We start from the raw sequence: 23,798 nt of genomic DNA, 5'->3' as shown, positions 1-23,798 counted from the left end.
GGAAGGAAGGAAGGAAGGAAGGAAGGAAGGAAGGAAGGAAGGAAGGAAGGAAATGAAACAAGGAGAAACAGCACAATAAAAGAGAAAATGTTGTATCACAAATCCATAAGATAGAAGGGTCCTACTTTTGAAATAAGGTCAAGAAATCTCTATTTCCCAGACTGTAAGCTACTTGAATGCACAGAACCTGCTTTTGTCTTCATTACACTTAGCATAGTGCCCTGTATTTAGTAAGTCTTCCAAAGATGTTTGTGCCATTGCATTGCATAAGAAATTCAAAATGAATGTCAATAATTTTAAAAATATGCCCAATTTGTTACCAAAAGAGCCAACCATTAAACATTTACTGTCAAACTTCATTGTGTCATGTCATAGCTTGAAAACACTCTATAACACACACCTTCTGTGTACTATGAGATTTGAGTCTTATAAGATCAAAATGTGGATAAATGTCTACCTGCAGTGTGGTAAATGATCAGAAGTGATTGGCAAAGTCTTTAATGTTCGACTTCCCAGTGGCCCATCCGTGTACTTTAACTAGCATTCCGTGTCATATAAGAAGCCTCCCTTGATTATTTCTAATCAATAATCACTCTTAATGATATCTGTGTTCCATTGTTTTCATTTGAAGTGAGTGTAAAATACAATTAAGCAGAGACATAGAGAGTGACAAAATCCAATTCTACTTTTCATGGTTTGAGGATTCCTTATCATCAGTCAATTGAAGAAAATACTACCTCCAGTGCTAGACTGCTAAAATGATCATCATTAAAGATAAATAGATTATTAATGGAAAATACCTTTCATATATTAGGTATTATATAAATATTTGTTGAACAAAAAAGTATGAAAATTTATATTTCAATAATGATTATATTTACTTTGCAATTACTATTATTTCACTATTATAGTAAACCACAATTTCTTCAAATGTCAGTTTTGAAAGTCATAAAGTTCTATAAAGCAATCTTATTTCCTGGCTTTACCTTAACCTGTAATATACTTCAAATTCAAGGACAGAAAGATTGTAAAATACAGTGATCGTATATTAATCTTCTTACATCTATTTATACTTTTGCAAAAATTTTCCAGGCAGCATTATTACAAGGTTAAATACAAAGTTAAAAATCAAGAATCTCAGTCCCTTTACGGCTGTTTATTTTTCCCAATGGAGTATGCATTTTATCACTGCAACATTATAATCTGTGAACAACACATGGCTTAAACATTATGTTGTGTTGTTTAGAAGAAATGGCCCAAGAAAAGTAGCTTGCATTTCAAAGTCTTTAAATTTCAAAACATTACCACTGTGTTCTACCTTGAGGAGTTTAAAATGTAACAGTTCCGCTGATCTGAGAGAGTCCTCAATGCATTGATTACAATCAGCTGGTCCATCTTTTATCCCAACGAAATTAATCATGGTGACAGTTGCCACTATGGCCTCCTCCCTGTATTTTCCAACCATGGAGGAGGACAAGTGAGCATCTGCCTCCTAGATTTTAGATTGAAAATATCACCTGAACACACCAGGATTCTTTATGCTATGGCAGAGCCAAGAGTCTCCTAATAAGCATGTCTATACACTGATCATGATGTTTTCCTTTAAAAACCAAATTCCTCCAAGAATTTGTAAATGGAATTTAGCAATATTTACAACTTACTCATCAATAAATGGCATTTGAAATATTTATTTCACATTGTTTTGTCACATAGAGAGTTTAAAAATGTGATCAAAATATTTGTAGAACTACTTTTTGTAATAGGAGAAGTCCTTTATTTTTCTTTTAATAATAAAAATAATGTGCCAAGTAAAATATTCATTTATGAAACTGTTCAAGCAAAAGCAAAACCAGAAATATTAGAAATCATTAAGGTTATTCATTCTTCTCCCAGAGTATTACTGAAACAGTTGACAAAGGAAGTATTACATGATGGTCAAAAACATGTTACAAATTATCATTTTAAGAAGGTTTAAAGTTGTACAAGGATTCCATTTACAATATATTTGATCTATATGCTTACTAACCTAATGATCTTGGTTATATAACATCTCATGCCTCCGCGTTTCAAAGATGGACAGTGACAGACATTAAATTCCTATTCAAAGGTATTAAAACTGACAGACTTTGTTTCTAAATTATGAATTTCTACATTATATTGAACTCTCATGTATTTTGTTGCTCGCTCTCAATTTGTGTTTGCTACATTGTTTGAGGCATGAGTAGGTTTTCACTAGCTTATGTGAGAGGAAACTCCGTGTTTCTCAAATTCTTTAAGTAGGTTCGTTTGGAAAAATCAGTGAAGCATTCTGTTTAACCTGAGTCATTTCTTTCTACATTAAGCAAAGTTACCTGTAGCTCTGTTATAGAACCCAGTCAGTTACCCTGAACCACAATGGATGCAGATCTATCTTCTTCTTATTTCTGTGCTAGAAAAGTTTCATAGCTCATCACGGAAAAAGATCTGTAGCTCATCATGGAAAAAGATCCCACCATCCTGTAGGTCTCAGTTTAGCTTCCTGTCTTTTAGCGTTTACATTCACTCTCCCTTAGCCAATTTTGCTTTTTGTTCAATTGCAAAAAACGAAGCCTTCCCATTGCCTGTTTAAAACCCCGTTTGCCTTGCTCAATGTCATGGTTTTTCAGGTTTTCTAAGACTTGGTTACTCGCTCTGCATGTCAGTGTGAGTTTGCATTTTAATTTTCCTTCCTGCACCTGATGCTTTACAATGACTCTGTAAGGTGTCAACAATCTCTGAAAGTTCTGGGATGAGGCGTAGAATTTAGATCATGCTCTTATTTTGCCACAGTGGTGATTAAACACTAACACATACAGACACACATACAGGATGAGTGGAGGTTTAAGTTGTGTTTGCTTCTAGACCCTGAAATAACTGAGCTCATTTTCAAAATAAATAATCTACTTTCAAATTTGGTCTTTATTTTACACATACACTTAGTCAGAGATGTCTGCTGCTTAATATTTCAGCATATTGTCAAGCAATTCCATATGCTTTTTGCTTTTCCTCTTCCTACTTCTCCCTGTTTAGTCAGAAGTTTTCAAGGTTTAGGTGCTTTATAGATTGAGGGTGTAGAATATTCTAATATGACTGGCAGAATAAAACAAAGACTGATTTATATTTCTCACTCAGTGTATTTGAAAAGACAGATTCCCAACCATTTGCCTACAACTCTATTTCCAACTCCTATCAGTTAGTTTTGAGTTGTTCATATCTCTGATTTAACACTTTCAATAGTTGCCTCTGTATATTTACACATTTAAACTTACAGGACTAGGTAGTGCTGAAAAAAATACACTTAAAGTTAAAAAATGTCAACAGGTCTATGTGGAAAGCTAGTAGAAATTTCTTAACACTTAAAATTCACTTATTTGTAAAAAATTAGCAAAAGGTACTGACTACGAGTATTTTCCTGAAAGGACTTCAGGTTCCCTGCCAATGCCTAACCATACCAAAAGTGAGAGGAAGCCCCTGGTAACAATGTTTACAAGGTGTTCTGTGTGTAAAAGTGCAATCTGGAGAAAATAAATACCCTCACAATTATTTGCTTTCCTTGTAGCACTCATTTATAATCAAACATTTATTATAACTCCTATTTTTTCTTACTTCTAGTTTTCATTCAACTTGTCCTGATAAAGTCTTGAATTCTCTCCATTTGATTCCCTACTGCTAGCTTCAATATCAATGAAGCTATGGAATATCAATATCAATATCAATATCAATGTGAAAAGCATACATTAGTCAGAGGTAGACTCCACCTGGATTTAACTATATTCTGGCACACGCACATACAATATCTGTCTCTGATTTCTGACAAGTGATAAAAGTGATAAAGTGATAAAAGTGATTTCTGACAAGTGATAAAAGAATGAACTATCAACTTAAACATGGTCGCATTTGATCTTGTATTTTGCATCTACTATATATTAAGAAGGCTCCAGATTTAATTATGGATAAACATATAGCTACATTTATCATGCCACAATTTTCAAATACAGAATGAATATTTGACAAGTAAAAATAATTTTCTCTTGCTCATCAGATTCCTTTTAGGCTAGATCTATCCTCAACTTATCCAGTTAGTGGAAGGGAGCATCAGTGCGTATTATCAAAAGTGATGTATAATCCATACTGATGTTTTAGGGTCACCTTTCCAACTCCCTCCAAAATAGGAAAACCTGCACTGGAAAGTGGGCCTATAGCCTTGAATCAGCTGGATTCTCAGAAGACACCTCAGCTTCTTTGAGTTGCTAGAGTTCCTTGCTGTTCAGTGCCGTAACTCCACTCCAGGGAGCATGATCTTTCCTGTTAGGTGATTAGCACTTGGAATAAGGGCAAGATTCTTCAGATCAGGGAGGTAGAGCAGATGGGAAACTGGTTTCATTTGTGAGAAGGGACAGAAAAAAAAAAAAAAAACCTTTGCGCAGCATTCACGCTTCTCAACTGAGTCGGCTGCAGCCTCAGTCACCTGTTAACGTAACAGCTATATTCACGGTCTGAAAATACACAAAGCCAGCTTCTCCTGGCAGAGTCCCTTACCACTCTGGGGTTGCATTACCATCACAGGGAATGAAAACATGGTTCTAATCCAACTAGGAAACAAAGGGTACTTGCAAGAAAAAATTTCAATTCAATTTAATGCAACAAATATTTGTTGGTTTGGGATCATTTACCTGCAAGAAATGTTCTTCTTTGACACAGAAGCACATGATTCTGAACTGGCTACAACTATATGATTGGAGATATTGGTGACAAAAGTGATTACCATAAAAATTAAAGCAGGAAAGGAACTTGAGAGATCATTTACGTAGTCCTTAGTGGAGTGCCTTGCACAAAGTAATCTCATCATAAAAAAACTGATGAATGGATGAATCCAGTTCAATCCCTCATTTTACAAATCAAGAAACTAAAGGCAAAAGGAAGAAGTAATTTACTCAACGATACAAAGTCAGCCAGTGGAAGAGCAGGACAAGAGACCAGAATTTCTGAGTCCTTACCTATTATTCTTATTAACATACTCTTCTTTATATTCAGTCATTTCCACTGTTGATTAATCAGCTGTAGACCATATTCGTCTTCATCCCCATAACTATGTGACTTCATGCCCACAATGTCTTTTAGTACAGCAGCTCCATTAAACTAGCCTTAACCACTCTAATCCATATCCTTACACCTCTTCTCTGAATTTTCACAGTGCTTACTGGCTATACCAAAACTTGAAGCTTTTAATAAAAAACATACTTGGCAAGAATTTTATGAATGTATCTTGCATCATTAATAAGGTTTGTATGCTTCTTCAGGTAAGGGACGTTTGTTTATAGTTCTTTATATATATCAGCATGTAACACCCAGGTTTACCTGGGTGCATCAGATTGAGTACATAATTTAGCATCCAGATTGGACACTTTTGAGAGTTAAAAATTATAATTAATACACATGCAATAAGCACAAACTGTGACTGTCCTAGGAAAAGTAGAATATATAGTCACCCTAATAGTTGTTGACTTGTTCAACATTTGTTAAATTAGAATCAATCATTGCTGATTGTACAATTGTCCAACTGTGGGATATTGTTTCAATTTACAGATTACAATGAATTAAATTATTTCTAAAGTAATAATCACTGAAAAAATAATGATAAGTTGCAGAATTCTATTTAGTTACTGATTTTTTTTTTTTTTTTTCTTTTTTAAGATGGGATCTCAGTCTATCACTCAGGCTGGAATGCAGTGATGTGATCTCGGCTCACTGCAACCTCTACCTCATTGGGCTCAAGGGATCCTCCCACCTCAGCCTCCCTAGTAGTTGGGACAACAGGCATGTGCCACTGTGCCCTTCTAATTTTTTGTATTTTTGGTAGAGACAAGGTTTTGCCATATTGCCCAGGCTGGTCTCAAACTCCTGAGCTCAAGTGATCCGCCCACCTCAGCCTCCTGAAGTGCTGGGATTACAGGTGCAAGCCACCATGCCTGGCCACAATATACAGACTACACTGAATGAAATAATTTCTAAAGTAATAATCAGTGAAAAATCATGATAAGTTGCAAAATTCTACTCACTGAATTCTCATATGTGAGTATAACTTGTTTAAAAGTTATTAATATTTCTGCAAATTTTCACTTATTGCCTTGCTTTTTAAAGCTGTAAGGATAAAGTTAAATGAAAAATGTTTGTTGGTCCAGTTTTAATCATTTTAATATTGAAAATATGGTGGAGAGTAAAAAAATTAGCCTTGTTTCTAATTCCTTCCTGATGGTAAAATATGAAGTGTGATGGCTTTCTACGTGGGGTGAGGGGGGCATGCTGTTAGAACCTATAGATAAAAAGGCCCACATTTGTAATTTAAAAATAGATTTAAATTTACTCTATTTAAGAGTATGAAGACACACATCAAGATTTTTTAAATTTCTATTGAGATAAGTAATGGAGGAAGTAGTAAGGGAAACAAATACCTTCTATGATAGAGTCATATACAACTAATAAATTTATAGAACTAATGACTAATAGCTAAAATTTTATAGCATTTACCTACCATCATAGTCTCCCTCTCTGTGTGTGTATATATACATATATGTATATATATGTATATATGTGTGTATATACACATATATGTATATATGTGTGTATGTACATATGTGTGTATATACACATATATGTATATATGTGTGTATGTACATATATGTGTATATGTGTGTATGTACATATATGTGTATATGTGTGTATGTGTGTATGTACATATATGTGTATATGTGTGTATATACATATATGTATATATGTGTGTATATACATATATGTATATATGTGTATATATATGTCTGTGTGTGTGTATATATATACAAACACACACGCATATGTACTTAACGTACTTTTTTACTGCCTCTCCAAAATGTAAGATCACTAGGTGTTTAAAACAATAGTTTTATCTGCTTGGAGTACATACATTCACACACACACACATATATATGTGTGCATATATATGTGTACATTCACACATATATGTGTATACATATATATATATAGAGAGAGAATGATGCCTTTGAACATATTAATAAAATATATCTTTACATTGATTTCTGTTAAGAAATAATCAAATAAATTTTGATACAATTTTCATGATATCAAAAGAATATATATTTTTAGGTTCAGATATTTAACAAATGTTCAGACATCCCAGACAAAATAGTACATAGATTCAATTTATTAATATTGCTAAATTAGAGGTTTAATGATAAAAATACCCTGCAGCAGAATGAATTTGGAGCATCTGAACAATGGCAGTTACACCATCTGCTCCAGATAGAAACTTGCTATCTTGACAGTAGCAAAGAATAAATAGGCAGTGCAGATACATCAAGCTGGCAAGAGGGTAAATGCAACAAGGAAATAAGCATTTTTTAGACAAATTGCTTTTCCTGTTGAATACTACATTCTATCCTAAATAATACTTTATTCAACTACAGGCAGATGTTTGTGTCAAAGAGAATTCATAGTCTTTATCACAAAAACAGTTTTATATTATTAGAAAATCTAAATAATCACACTTTTCCATCCTCAAATTTCCAAAGAAAATTAAAATACACTAGCAGGAAAAAGAAGCAAAAACAATTACAAGGGAAAGGAAATAGCATGTTTCCTTTAGGAAAAATGCTGAGAAAAAGACATTATTTTGACAGATTCTGACCTACCCACATGGACCTCTAAGATGAGCCCCAAGACTATATTATTTGAAGAAATCAAGTTTCAAAAATCTATTTAAAAGACTTCCTTCTCACATCTTGTTATCAGTGGGATATTTGTATTTATGGGTAAGGGATGAAGATATATTAAAATAGCATTCATTCTGTGTTAAAATAATAAAGAGAAAATAACAAAACTATCATTATAGACATTCATTTGTAAGGTTATTAGGTCACGTGAGCACCCTACCTTGACATGTTTCTAAGGAAGAAGGTATTTATTTTTATTTCAAAAGAAGGCCAGTCTCTGGAACATCAAGACAAAGAGGTTTATATAAAGGCACGTGCCAATCTTCTACTCCCATTCCATATCACCCACATATTTGATGTTCACATTCCTTTTATTCTTGGCTCAATAGCATTGATAAAGATTATCGTTGAAAGAATTATAATTTTTAAAATATATACCAAACTATGGTATAGAGAAGTCATTGTACTTATCCTTGCCAATTGTCAGGAAAGATGTGTCATCTTTTTTACTGGGTTTTACGTATCAATCAATAAGTATTTATTGAGATATATATTTTTAACTGCTACATTTTGCCTCAATTGTCTGAAAATAGTAAGATTGTAAATGAAATGCAGATTGTGTACATTTTTTTGCTATCTAATCTGATCTGATTTATGATCAGAACATAAATATGACCTTGGGTTAATGAGGGCCATGTCCTTTTTGTAGGAGTCCCCCCTAAATGCATTTCCTAGGAAGGCAGGTTTACCATCCATAATTTTAATACAAGAACAGTATGAGGTGAGGTCTTCCTTCAAAATAATTGTTTTTTACTTAACTTATCCCGGATTCATCTGTCACAAACTATTGTTTTCTAAATTTTAAATGAGTTTTCAGCCTGTATTTTATCACCTAAAACAGTGCCTTGTTTTATACGGTGCTAAAACTATGACATTCAATCTTCTAAAGCTTGCCTTCAGTTTTGGGTACAAAAATTGATGGCTGACTTCATAGATAACTTACATTAATTTATCCAGCAATAGTTATTTATTTAGCTTCTACTTTATGAAAGGCACTGGGATAGATGCTGCAGTAAGTACTAAGATGTATGAGAAGATAGACCTTTCAAAGGGTTTACTAATTAGCTAATAAGCTAACAAGGTAAATTAACAGAATAAATGAGAAATTGATCATTGTCAAATTATGTGATAGAGAGAGAGATTAGTTGGGACTTGAGCATTTGAAGGTGTCATGATGGAAGAAAAGGGGGCCAGGAATGAGTCTTGAATGTAGTTCTAACTTGTAAGAAAGAACTGGAAAGGGAATTCTCTCAGTACTAGGTCTAAGCTGACTGTTTATATACAGAGAATGAAGAGGCTGGGGAAGCCTCACTTGTCAGGAAGCTAGTAGAAATGTGGGGCAAATACAAGGGCACCATCATCTGCAAGATAATTATAATCTCATTTTCATCACATCAAAAGGAGAAAACCACTTATCTCTCTGTCTTACTAACACTTAATGAGCAAATTGCCCAGAGATTTAAATGGATTTATCTTGTCATATAATCACCATGACAATCTTAGATCATTCCAGTAGTGTCAACCTTATTTTATGGACAAGGACACTGAATCTAAGAGGGGTTAATGTAAAATTGCTAAAAGCTTCCCAGCTAGTAATGATTGCAATAATGTAATAGCGAGGATAATATTTACTGAGTATCTTCTATTAATCTGGTACGGACATAGTGACATTTTCTTTTTTTTTAGACGGAGTCTCGCTCTGTCACCAGGCTGGAGTGTAGTGGCACAATCTCGACTCACTGCAACCTCCGCCTCTCAGGTTCAAAGGATTCTCTGGCCTCAGCCTCCCAAGTACCTGGGACTACAGGTGTGTGCCACCATGCCCAGCTAATTTTTTTTATTTTTTTATTTTTTATTTTTTGCATTTTTAGTAGAGACAGGTTTCACCATGTTGGCCAGGATGGTCTTGATCTCTTGACCTTGTGATCTGCCTTCCTTGGCCTCCCAAAGTGCTGGGATTACAGGAGTGAGCCACCGCACCCGGCCAGACATAGTCACGTTTTTCTAGTAATAGCAGTTACTGAGCTGCCTGGATCTGTCTCTCCACTCTCTCACTTTTTTTTTAGGTAAGTCATAGGGCCCAGGAGATATGTACCCAGCTGCATGCAGGAGTAGCCCACGGTGTGACTCTCCCAGCTTTGAGAGGGATTTGCTTTTGCACCGCTCGATGCCCAGTTGGTCAAGGTGGAGCCCAATGGGTCACTTGGCAGTGCTGTAGACAGCAGAGTTGGGGTTGGGGCCCCATGCTCTATACAGAAGAACAAGCTTAAAGGAGGGAGTGGGTAGGTGATCAGAAACATCTCAGAACCCATTGCTTCATTCATTCAACATGGTGACTGCTAGGTCAACTTCCAGTGAAGAAAATGTGAGTTTAGAATCAGGCAGATCTGGCCTCTGAATCCCAGCACTGTCACTGACTAGCTGTGGGACTTTGGTAAACTCACTCAAGTTCTTGTAGCCTCTGTTTTTACATATATTAAATGGAATCAATAATGACTACTTCATCAACTGCTGTGAGAATTGGAAGAAATAACTTGCGGAGAGTCTAGTCCACTACCTGACATTACTTGTTAAGCATTTAATAATTAATAGCTATTGTCATAACTAAACATCTCCCTACTCACCAATACCAACCTCTTTTTTTTTTCAAATTATCATTTGTTGGGGGATCTGGTAAAAACATTTGGAATTTTTTTTAGTTAATAATTCTATGATTTTCTACTCTTCTTATAATTTCCCCTTACAAAAGAAAAGTTGCTTTAGATCCAATTATTTTACATTGGCATATATACTGAATGACTATTTTAAATTACCTAATATTTCCTGACAACGAATTTGTAGATCACTATCCTTGAATTGTTTGAAGGACAATGACACATCTTTCCTGTGCCTCTGGAAGGAACTCACATTCTCTCAAATGCACAAAACAGAGAACTATCCATGTGATGTACCTTTTTTTTTTCTCTCTGGGTTATGACTGAAAATCTGCCACCTCAAGCAGTCATTGGCAAATAAACATTACCTTTTTCTCCATTTTTTGCTTCATTAAGTCAGCAAATATTCATAGATAAAATTTTATGAACCAAGAACTACTCTAATTAATAGTGTTCCCACCAAAACAAGTGCCTTTCTCTATATCCCCCTGACGTTTTTCCTAGCCTGGTATGCTGCCTTACCAAATGATGCTGCTTAGGTGTTCAGCCGTCTTTGAATTCTAGGAATAATCTGTCCTCTAGTGCACAGAACAGGATTAATTATAACCCTTGGTGTATGAATCACCATTACCATGTCTCCACATACAGCCCAAATAATATAATTAATTAATTAATTATTAAACCAAAACATCATATACAGATTGTGAATGTTCAATTTTAAGAAATAATGCCAACTTTTTCCAAGTAATTTTACAACTTTATATTTCTGCTAGCAATGTGAAAGAGATCCAGTTGTTCATGTTCCCACAAATGCTTGGTTCTTACAATAGGTATAAAATGTTCCATTACTTTCTTGCCTGTCCTCCCTGTATGAAGAAGTTTCATGTCCAAAGTTGAGGTTTGGAACTTTTCTCAGACATTTGAAGTAGAACGGAATCAAATACCAGAGACTTCTCAGCAAAATGAGAACTACAAGTGATATCCTAGTCCCTTCTTGGCTAATGGCTTTTAAAAAATGAAGAGAGGCCGGGCGCGGTGGCTCAAGCCTGTAATCCCAGCACTTTGGGAGGCCGAGATGGGCGGATCACGAGGTCAGGAGATCGAGACCATCCTGGCTAACACGGTGAAACCCCGTCTCTACTAAAAATACAAAAAACTAGCCGGGCGAGGTGGCAGGCGCCTGTAGTCCCAGCTACTCGGGAGGCTGAGGCAGGAGAATGGCGTGAACCCGGGAGGCGGAGCTTGCAGTGAGCTGAGATCCGGCCACTGTACTCCAGCCTGGGCGGCAGAGCAAGACTCCGTCTCAAAAAAAAAAAAAAATGAAGAGGAGGAAAACAATTTAAAAATAAGTATTACCCACTTTAGGAGTAGGGGAAAAACGCATACTCCAGATATTAAAGGGCACAGGCTTTTCTGTGACTCATAAAAGGGCATATTTTCTTGCCTAAAATTCTAGAGCAATAGCAAATTGAAGGGAAAGATACAAATTAACCCATGTTTCTGTTTTTCCAATGGAGACCCATTTCCAAACTGTTGGATAACCAGAGTATAGATACTCTCCTAAATGCACAGATCATTTCACAGATATAAATATAAAAAGATGGAAAAATAACATGCCACTGGTTGTTTATTAAGTGTGGGTTTTAATAGTTTACATTGGGCCATTCATTTATGAAGTTGTGGTTCCATCTAATTCACCATTCCAAAAAATACCTGTTCATTATTCCACAGTTTTGAAAAGCAATTGTAGTACCCAAAATAATTGTTTTATATGTAAGTATGATACCAATAGCCTTAATCCTAAATTCTTATATTGCTCTCAATGTGCAAACACGTCAAAATGCATCTTTGTAGTACAGATAATTCACCTACAAGAAATTTCACTAAAGTTTTTACTTTATTGGTGACTGTTATTCTATCACTACCTTTGGTGATCTGCTACTGTTCTAATTATGCCTAACCATGTTCCAATAAAATTATGTACTTGCCAACTACTAGTTGCAACAAATCCTGGTCAGTGTTTTTTGTTTATTTGGAGGACTGAAATTTAAGAGGAGCATTTCTAAACAAATAAGAGTTCCTTAATATAAGGATATTGGCCAGGCACGGTGGTTCACACCTGTAATCTCAGCACTTTGGGAGGCCGAGGTGGGTGGATCACCTGAGGTCAGGAGTTCGAGACCAGCCTGGCCAACATGGCGAAACTCTGTCTCTACTAAAAATACAAAAAATAAAAAATTAGCCTGGCATGGTGGTGCACGTCTGTAGTCCCAGCTACTTGGGAGCCTGAGGCACAAGAACCGCTTGAACCTGGGCTGCAGAAGTTGCAATGAGCCAAGATTGTGCCACTGCACTCCAGCCTGGGCAACAGAGTGAGACTCCATCTCAATTAAAAGATAGATAGATAGATAGATAGATAGATAGATAGATAGATAGATGAATACAGATATCAAGATAAAAGACTCCTGCCTTTGTTAGACATAAAATAGATACTATTTAAATGCTGCTTTTAAAAAAGAGAGCAAATTCACATTATTTAAATATTTCCATCAAATTTTAGATATACCAAGCATTAGAGAAACATTTCTGCTGAAAAGTTAACTACTAGCCACATGCAATCTTGATATTATAGGTCATGTCTAATTGATTCAGACTAGTGAACTAAAATTGTTTTCAGGATTCACTAGGCATTCCAGTTTTGACCTTCATTCTTCAAGGCTGTGAGGATGAGCTACTGGGCACTGCACTCTTTAGAAAGCAGATTTATAAGCTTTACTTTCCTATCCTATGATCTAATGGTAAGGTACTCTATCATGGTCAATGCAGATTTTTTTTTTCTCAAGATAACAATTCAACAGAAAAACAAAATGTCTCTCTTTTGCTTGCTTTTACTATATCCTTGTCAAAAAGTTATTTGATCAAGCAGCGAATATTTATGGAGCACCTACTACGTGCAAGGGCCTGCATGGGGCATAAAAAAGAGACTGTGCAATGATATGAAAGAGATAATGACAGAAAATGGTTATACAATTCATCCCAGTTGATAAGCGCACTTTCTTGAGGATCTTCTGCTGAAATGCAGGCTTCATTAATTCCTCACCTCTTTGTACATGTATAAACCTTATTGCTTAGAGCACACTATTCTTTTTCTTTATTTTATGTTAATTAATCTTATCTCACCAATAAGATTTTAAGTGGAGGTGAGAGATCTTGGCCAATACGTTTCTGCACCCCCAGTAATTCCTGGCATAGTGGTGATCACATAATAGTTCTCCATAGTTATCTTAGTGAATTAATCTAATATTTAAGAATATATTTTCCAGATACCTTAGTCCACTCATTCTTTATTATAACCTTCATAGGCACAAGAAGGGGGAAAAGCTGAAATTAATTGTATCAACATCAATTACTAGTTCTGCACTCTTCTATCTAGTTCTGGACTCTTCTATCGGTCAGATGTTTACAGCAAATTATGTGAAAACTTATGAATAATTTAGGGCAATGAACAACATCTTTTCCTTGTGACAGAAGAATTTTGATATGTTAATTGCAGTGTTTTGCCTTTTAAAAACTAGGTTACATCATTTTTGGTTCTAATGCCCACATAATGCATTACCTATTAATATGAAGAGTCAAAAATAATAATCTTGGATTTATATAATTTTCCCAAAAAATAAACTTAGAACATTATGTTCTGTGGGCCATGATGTAATGTTTAATGAAGTCAGAGACACTGACTCTGTTTTCTTCCAACTACTACTACTTAAATTGCCTCTGACCTTCCAATTAAGGCTTTAAAGAGCCTTGCTATCCTTCTCGTCCTCTAATTCAGTGAACATCTCTTCTCACAGTTATAACTCTGCCATAAGGAATCTCAATCAGTGAATTATGGAACATGAATAAAAATTATTTTTAAATGACAGAATTCAATGAATTCAGTAGAAACTGGATGCAAATCATATGAATTCCTTCTATTTCATTTGCTTTAGTGTCCCCTTTGGGAATGTAAATCAATTCTCTAAACCTATGAATATTGAGAAGGGATGAACTCAAGTCAACTTTTCCTAAAAGGCTGTCTAGATAGTAGATAGAACATTAAATAGATTATCAGTTTTTAAAAGTTGTGACTTGGAAAAGCTTTCCATCGGAGTCTTAAGCTCCTGAAAACATGGCATAAGTCTGTAGCCACCTGGTGGCAAGGGATGTTTATTACAGGTGTAATAAGTAGCACAAAGCATCAAAACCATGTGACAAAGATGAGAGTTCCAGTTCCATATTTCTTTCTTTTTTTTTTTTTTTTTTTTGTGACAGGGTCTCGCTCTGTTGCCCAGGCTAGAGTACAGTGGCCCAATCACAACCTACTGCAGCCTCAACATCCTGGGCTCAAGCAATCCTCCCACCTCAGCCACCTGAGTAGTTGGGACTACAGATATGTGCCACGATGCCTGGCTAATTTATTTTTTATTTTTTTTGCAGAGATGGCATTTTGCCATGTTGCCTAGGCTGGCCAGTCCCATATTTCTAAGCACTTAACAGGAGCTTCTCTTTGGAAAAGCTACTGTAAATATCAAAACCACCAAATCGGCATCTGCCTCTAACCATTTCCTTGGTTATCCATTTTTGGTTCTAATGCACACTTAATGCATTGCCTATTAATATGAAGAATAAAAAATAATGATCTTGGATTTATATAACATTCCCCCAAAATAAACTTAGAACTTTATGTTCTCTGGTGCATGATATCATAACACTTAATGAAGATAGAGTTGCTGGAAGTTGCTGTCACCTTACCTATTCCAGCTGATCTCCTATTACTGAGTATAACCCAGTAAGGCCACAGACCATCAGCCTTGCCTCATTCAACACTCATTGGTTTCCAAGCTTTTCATGAAGCTCCCCTACTCCAACACACACTTTGAGATACTCTTTCTCTTTCCCCCTCCAAATTCTAAATTCTATTCTGTTTTCAATGTTGAGCTCAAAAGCCACTTCTCACTTTCGGTCTCAATCTATTTGTGTTGTTATAAAGGAATATCTGAGGCTGGGTGATTTATTTGAAAAAGAGGTTCATTTGGCTTACAGTTCTGCAGGCTGTATAAGAAGCATGGTGCCAGCATCTGTATCTGGTGAAGGCCTCGGGCTGCTTCCACTCATGGTGGAAGGTGAAGGGGAGCTGGCATGTGCAAAGATCACATGGTGAGAGAGGAAGAAAAAGAGAGAGGGAGAAAGATGCCAGGATCATTTTAACAACTGGCTCCCATGGTGTCTAACAGAGCAAGAGCTCACTCACTACCATGAGGACAGCACCAAACCATTCATGAGGGATTTTACCTTATGACCCAAACTCCTCCCTTTAGGCTCCATCCTCAACATTGGGGATTAAATTTCAACGTGAGATTTGGAGGGTCAACCATCCAAACTATAAGTAGAGAATATTTTTAGAAAAGCACAGGCTGTACAAGAAGCGTAGTGCCGGCATCTGCTTCTGGTGAGGGCCTCAGGGTGCTTCCAATCATGGCAGAATACTAAGGGGAGCCGGTGCGTACAAAAGAGAAGGCGCGGGGAGGGAGGTGACGGTCTCTTTTGAACAACCAGCTGTCGTGGAAATCAACAGAGCAGGAACTTATTTATTATGGTGAAGGTGGCACCAACTATTGAAATTTGGAGGTTTCATGTAAACCATATCCAAATATCTTTTTAAAGATAAACGTCAAGTTCATTATCCCGGGGCATGCCACTAAATAGCTGAAATTATCAATATGCACTGTCTTATTGAGCCCTATTTAGCATCTTCCATTACAATGCATGCTAATCTTGCCCTTTCTTCATTTGTGTTTCCCTAATTTGGCATCAGGGCTTTCTTTCCCTGAGTTAGCTTTTCAATGATAAGCTCTCAAATAAACATTTTCCCAAACAATTACTCTTTTTAATAATATACATTCTAGCTGTGCCTTTATTTGACAAATTTGGAGAAGATCCTAAAGTATCAGGAGTTTTTTTTTTTTTTTTTTTAACATGCTAGAGATACTTGGTCATTTTTTTTTCCCCTTTTGGAATCAGAGGTTGCTGTTAGTCAATAACATAAAGATCTGTCTGTAAACTGAAATTTTATCTTACGCTTTAAAGGCACAAGGAGTGCCAGAACTCATCAAAATGAATTTTAAATGAAGAGAAGCATTATGAAGGAAACAATGTAAGGAAGCGGAGCTGCATTTAAATGTTAGCACATCAAGTAGCAAAATCAATTTCAAATATAATTTTTAAGTGTAAAGTGTAACAGATTAATTCATTTGTGCTTTTATATCTAGGAGAACATGATGTGTTTTGTCAAAATGAATTGGCAGAGATAAGTACATATGCAATTTTAGGGAAGCATTCTTGGTGGAAATCTAAAGATATAAAAATAATGAGTAATAATGGAAAGAGTCGTTCATTTATTCTTTCATCTGATATTTATTTAACACATTTATTGAGCACTTGTGCACTACTAGTAAACATTGCTTCAACTATTAAAAGACAACTTTTGGGGTCAGGCGGGGTAGGTCATGCCCGTAATCCTAGCACTTTGGGAGGCTGAGGCGGGCGGATCACATGAGTCCAGGAGTTCAAAACCAGCCTACTCTGTCTCTACTGAAAATACAAAAAACCTAACCAGGTGTGGTGGTGCATGCCTGTCATCCCAGCTACTCAGGAGGCTGAGGCATGAGAATCGCCTGAACCTGGGAGGCGGAGGCTGTGGTAACCTGCGATCATGCCACTGCACTCCAGCCTGGGCGACAGAGCAAGACTCTGTCTCAAAAAAAAAAAAAAAAAAAGACAACTTGTAGACTAAGACACCAATGGTTTAGACTATTTTAATTGCATTATAAATAAGACTATTTTGTTAAATACACAAACAGTATATAATATCTGTTTAAGTTCTTCAGGAAACAAATTATAGGAAGAGAGGAAAAGGAAATAGTATATGAAATATATGAAATAGAAAAAACTCAGAAACTTTGAAGTGTATGCTGAATATTTCAGCCATAAACTCTCTTAACCTCCTGATCACAGGCACTTGAAAAAAAGGTCATTTTCTAGTCACACATTGTTTTCTGAAGATAAACATCAAGTTCATTATCCAGGAGCATGCCACTAAATAGCTGAAAGCATCAACATCCACTGTCTTATATAGCCTCATGTAAAAATAAAAAACATCTTTCAAGAGAAAATTTACAGGGTTTTGACATTGACTAAGTGGCTTCTGTATGCTAGAAACTTTAAGTGGGCTGTTTCATTTAATCACTCTGACAAACTTATTTTGTGTTGTCTTTCATGTTATGGTTAAGGTAAGTAAGGCTTGGAGGAGTTTTAAGTAAATGTCAGTTATAATAATGACAATACTAGCAAGAAAACAATAGTTAACATTTGTTTAACATCTGGTATGTGGTAGGTGCTTAATATCACCAGATTGACACAATAGAAACCTATAGGACTCAGGGGACTGTGGATAACTCACTTAAGCCCCTAGGCCTCATATGTTAAATATAGGTAATAATAACCACTGTCATTGGAAGTTGTGAAAATTAAAGGACACAGTTTGTACACTGTGAGTAGTGCCTGGCATGGAGCAGATGCTCCATACATGATAGTTTATAATGATACTTAACATCTCTCTTGTTTGGTGGGAAATCTGATCACAGGTCCTTCGAATTTTTTTTAAACCCTATTAAGTTTACTGTGTCTATATTTGCTTCCCTTTCTAACTTCCATTAATAAAACCCTACTGCCTTTCCTCTCATTGTTAGCCAGTATTTAAAAATTACCTAAAATACTGTGACCAAAACTTTTAGGTAATTGTTTCTGATTTGAACAAAGCCAGAGACAAATCTTCCCTGTACATCCGGAAGATTAACTAGCATTCCCTTATTGTGGAAAAGCGGAAATTCTCTCTTTGCTCTGCTTCCCACTTTTTTTTTTTTTACCAGGGGTTATAGGTAAGCCACATCTACTGGCAGATGTATTGCCTATTTTGGAGGAGATCTGGATAAATAAAATAGGCTTCCAAGCCTCTCTTTCCTCATCTGTCAAATGGTAGTAAAATTCAGCATTTATTGGATTATGAGATTTTTTTATTAATCATGCTTTTTATATAGTAGTTTCTCAGCATATCTTAACTATTCCAATGAAACATACCTCCACAACAACTGGACAGCATCCTGTGGGGAAATGGGTGAGAACTAGATAGGAAATAGAAAAATAATTGGGAGAAGAGAGTTTCCAAAGGCACTGGATTTTGTTAATTTTGTATTTGATATCCCATTTTTCATAATTCTCAGCTCTGGTGTTTTTTTGTAATATTTCATTATCTCACTTCACTGCCACCACCAGAGAACTAATAGAAACATCTTTTATAAAACCCATATGCTCATTTTACCTCTCAGCATGTATTCCTACTCTGTAGCTTATCAGCAAAGTCAGTCAGACACTGAGACATCTGGGGAGACCATTTTTCAAATCTTCAATCCTCAGTTCTTAGCTTCCCTTTTTAATCTGCCGTGTGCTCTGTAGCAATGGAAAAACAGCTTGACAGGCTTGCTCTGTCTGGCTATATGACACATATTTCCCATTTCACCAAGAAATTTGCAAGCCCCCATCATTTATATAAATGCTTCCACAAAGTTTGCATTTGAGAACATTTTGTAGTCACTTTCAAAGAGTCTTGGCCTTTCAAGTGCAGTTTTTCCTGGTTTCCTCAGTCATTTCTATTCTTTCTCCCTCCCAGTAGTCCAGTCCTCTCTTGACCTGAAGTTCTAAAAGGTCGAACTTAATAGCATCCCCCATGCTCATTCTGCATGCTCACCTGACACGACTACCCATTAAAGTTTAAAACTATTTAGACATACATTTAAGGGACCACCCTTTCATTGAGCCTTCTCAACCTAGAAGGGCTTGTTCTTCTCAGGCCACAATCCAATGCTTTCAGTTCAGAGAACACACTAATGCTGTTGCTGGCTTATATCTTTGTCTTTCACTTTCTCCTACTTGTCTGCCCAGGAAAAGCCTTCCTTCTTCAAGTCCTAGCTCAACTGTAATCCTTTCTACAAAGCCTATCCTGTCACACTCTACCTCCACTCCAGCCTCTACAACAGTTATCTATTGGCATCTTATACCATAGCAGGGTGGTTGGCAAACAACAGACTGTTTTTGTATGGCCTACAAGGTAAGAATGATGTATATGTTTTTATACAGTTGAAAAATATTAAAAGATAAATAATATATCATGATATGAGAAACTTATAGGAAATTGAAATTCCAGTGTTCATAAAATTTCATTGGAACCCAGACCCACTCATTCATTCATATGTTGTCTGTGGCTGTCTTCAAGCTACAATGGCAGAGCTGAGTAGTTGCAACAGAGCCTACATGGTTCCCATATCCAAAGTATTTATCATCTAGCTCTTTTCAAAAGTTTCACATCCCCTGATTCATTACCTTGTGACTCCAAGTGTAGTCCATGGAAATCTGGGAGCTGGTTAAAAATGCAGAATCTCAGGCCAGGCGCCATGGCTCATGCCTGTAATTCCAACACTTTGGGAGGCCGAGACAGGTGGATCACTTGAGGTCAGGAGTTTGAGACCATCCTTGCCAACATGGTAAAACCTCGTCTCTACTAAAAATACAAAAATTAGCCAGGCAAGGTGGTGCACGCCTGTAGTCCCAGCTACGTGGGAGACTGAGGCAGGAGGATCCCCTGAACCCAGGAAGCAGAGTCTGCAGTGAGGTCAAGATCGTGCCACTGCACTCCAGCCTGGGTGATAGAACAAGACTCCTCTGCCAAAAAAAAAAAAAAAAAACGAAACAAAATGCAGAACTCAGATTCCTCCCCAGCCTGACTGCACTAATCTAGCACTCATCATGTTGTCTTAAAATCGTCAATCTTTTAGCAGATGAAAAAACGGAAACATGACCAGGATAATAAAATGTATGAGTTATGGTAGATATATGGAATTTAAGGCAAATTTGGGTCATTGAAAAATAGCTGAGTGCAATTCCGTGTAATACATATAAAGTATAATGTAATATTAAAGCAGAAACAAGAAAGCTTAGCCAGGAGAATATATGAACTAAGACTTATATCACTTAGCAAGCTATTCATTTACTAACACCATATTTCAATTATATTCATATATATTCAATATATATATATTCCATATAGTCATATATTCAGGCAATATATTCATACCATATTACATGTATTCATATATATAGTGTGAAATATAAGCCCTATTAGCAATAATATTAAAACTGTATAAATTATGCTATAACTCATTTGACATACATTTGAGTTTGCTTATTTAATAAAGCATAGCAGTGATATAATTTGATTATCTGAGATCTTAAAATGTGAATGTGAACCTCTTGCTGCATGAAACAAAGCAAGTGAAACTTATTCAAAATTTTTGTTGGACTGTTCAATAATGCAAATGTGGTGTTAGGCATTTATAAGTTTCGCCTGCTTGTATAGATAACGTTACACTTAAAATCACAGCAGTAACTTTTACTGCTGTCAGTTATGAGTTGATAGCTCACATATACAACCCTTTGTTAAGGTCTTAGTTACTGAGACTTCTCATTTTTCACCAGGCTGCAATATTTACAGCTGCCACTGGGGGGAAGGTAGAAAAATATCCTTTGCAATTCAACAGTCAGAGAGCAACCATCACCAAAAATTATACAAATGACTTTTTCATAAATAATACCTATTTATTTATTCAGTTATCCAGTCAACAAATATTTATTAATTCATTGGTATAGCCTTGGTAGTGTGTTAGATGCTAAGAATACAATATTGAGCAAAAGCAATACTGTTCCTGACTTTATGGAGTTAATTAACATCTAGTGGAGGATATAGGAATCCTCAAGGAATCACAAAAATAAGTGTATAATTATCAACTGTAATAATTGCTATGATGGAAGGTACATGATGTTATCTATTAGGGTATATAACAGAATGCTCACCTTGTGTTAGGGGATATGGTGGGCAGGAAGTCTTCCCTGATCCCAGAAAAAAAAATGACTTTGAGCTCGTGTTTTGATGGCTTATATAGGAGTTAACTGGTGTAACTGGTGATGTAAGTATTAGGAGAGATGGGGAACGCAAGTTAGTATTAACAACAGAAGGCACAATTCCTGGCAAGGCCCTGTGATCAGAGAGATCATGTGCTCAAGGAACTGAAAGTAGATCAGTGGGGCCTAACTATTCATGAGGGGGATGAGGGAATATATGATGCTTAAGAGGAGCCAGATCAGGTTGTCTTTTATAAACAGGTTGTCTTCCTAGGAGCAATAAGAATTGGGAGAATGGATTGGGGAGTGCAAATGTGTAATTGGGAGAACTAGTTAGAGGGTCATTCTAATAGTAAAGAGATGATGGAAAGCCAAACTGGTATGATGTTTGTAGAAATGGAGTGAAGATATTTAGGAATTAAAACTGACTGGAGTTGACTGGAGTTAGTAATAAATTTATCACGGGGTATAAGGGAGAGGAAGCCATTCAAGGATGACTCAGTTTCTTGTTAATCCAACTATCTGAATAACAATGCAATTCCCTGTGATGCTAAGAAACTTGTAACGCATTGAGAGTACTTTCTTACACAATTAAAACCCTATGAAGTCACTGAGAATACTTTATGAAAGCACAAATAATTATATAGAGATTAATTTATGTATATATTTAATGGATATACCACACATATATGATTTGGTTTTCATATTTTAATAGATAACATTACACTAATACTAAAGTTCATTATTACTTTAGTATTAGTTTATTAGTATCTCTAAAGACTTGTTACGTGGACAACTGTACTTAGATCTACACAGTGGCAGTCTCAGAAAGGAATTGTTAGAAATTTTATGTACACAATGTACTACTTGTCTGGGCCATATGTTTAATTTGCTGGAGGAAAAATCATTTTTAAATAAGAGCAAAATGCAATTGAAACATGATGTAATATACAAATAGTCACTTCACACAGCATATAAAAGCTTCCACACAATTAAAATGCCTGTATTTTATTTGAAAGATCTATGCTACGTTTAAATTAGAGTCATATGAACTGAAGCTAAGACTAATACACATTTTCAAATAGTGAAATAAAAATCAATATTCTTGTGTCGTAATCTCTTTAATCATAATATCCTCTTATAGGACATGTATTAATTTACTTGGTACAGTTGCTTAAGTCATACCTATATTTTATATTTAAGAAGATATTAATGTTTTGAAAATGTATAATTTAAAAAATCAATCCGATTTTTGAAAGACATATGTTGAAAACCAGAAAACATAATATAAAATTATTTTACTGTTGTTATCTAATATGGAGGAACGTGTAACTCTGAAACTACCTTGATAACGTTTGGCTACCTTTCTTTCCAAAACAAGGTACTTTTCACTTATTTCACGAAAGTTGCGGTATCTTAGAAAGGACGCATGCTAAATTATGTTGTTAGTCTTGTTGAATTTTGGCACAGACTATTGAGTGAAAAATTTGCGTGGCAGATAGTCTTAACAGTTATCAGTTGGCTAAGTTAGATTATTAATTACGATAATCAGTTCTTTAAGTACTTAGTTAATCCTATGTGTTTTGACTTCAACTGATAATTATAAAGGATCACTTAAATTTTTGATTAGCAAAAGCAAAAGCTGTGCAGAATGTGGAAATATAAAGCTCAGGTTTTCCTGTGCTTTCAATGTGTATGCTCATTTACTAAAATGCATTCCTGATTGAGTACCTCTCTTCTAGACATGCTGTTATTTTGTCATGATAATATTGATAGTTATTATTAAACCAATTAATGAATATATTATTGAATGCATATTATGTGCAATACACCACGTTAGTTCCTGTAAGTGATATAAAATGCATTTACTATACATAGAACAAATTATTGTTACTTAACGCACTCAATTCTCTTCTCCTTTCATAAGTTATTTTTTATTTTTTAGTTTTTGTGGGTACCTAGCAGGTGTATATATTTACAGAATATGTTTGACTTGTTGATACAGGCATTTGATTATACATTATTTACAACAACCAAATGAAGAACTGGTGAATAGTAAAATATATTTCATTTTTAAATCAAAGATGTGAAATTAAAATATTTGTGAATAAAACAGATAACTACAACAAACTGCAAAGTGAAATGATGGAATTGTCTATCAATGTAAGCAATATTTGCTATTTGTTATGGTCTATTTCTGTATTTCTGTTTTTCTTCTTCTTTTTTTTTTTTCTTTTTTTTTTGAGACAGGATCTTGCTTTATCACCCAGCATGGAATGTATGTAGTGGTGCAATCACAGATCACTGCACC

The 23,798-nt window shown here is 35.5% G+C and overlaps 1 protein-coding gene and 1 non-coding gene across 4 annotated transcripts in view; both read right to left on the bottom strand.

Annotated features, from left to right (window-relative positions):
* HTR2C (5-hydroxytryptamine receptor 2C) overlaps positions 1-23,798 on the bottom strand; it is a 308,792-nt gene that overhangs the window by 257,654 nt on the left and 27,340 nt on the right. The gene's annotated exons all lie outside the window — the stretch shown is intronic.
* On the bottom strand, positions 9,872-9,999 carry LOC112616746. Its single transcript, XR_003117768.1, has one exon. It is a non-coding gene; the product is annotated as a small nucleolar RNA SNORA35 (small nucleolar RNA).

This window comes from Theropithecus gelada, chromosome X (assembly GCF_003255815.1).
Source record: "Theropithecus gelada isolate Dixy chromosome X, Tgel_1.0, whole genome shotgun sequence".
Taxonomy (NCBI): Eukaryota; Metazoa; Chordata; class Mammalia; order Primates; family Cercopithecidae; genus Theropithecus; species Theropithecus gelada.
The sequence above is the reverse complement of the archived record's forward strand: the minus strand, read 5'-3'. Positions and strand labels throughout refer to the sequence as shown.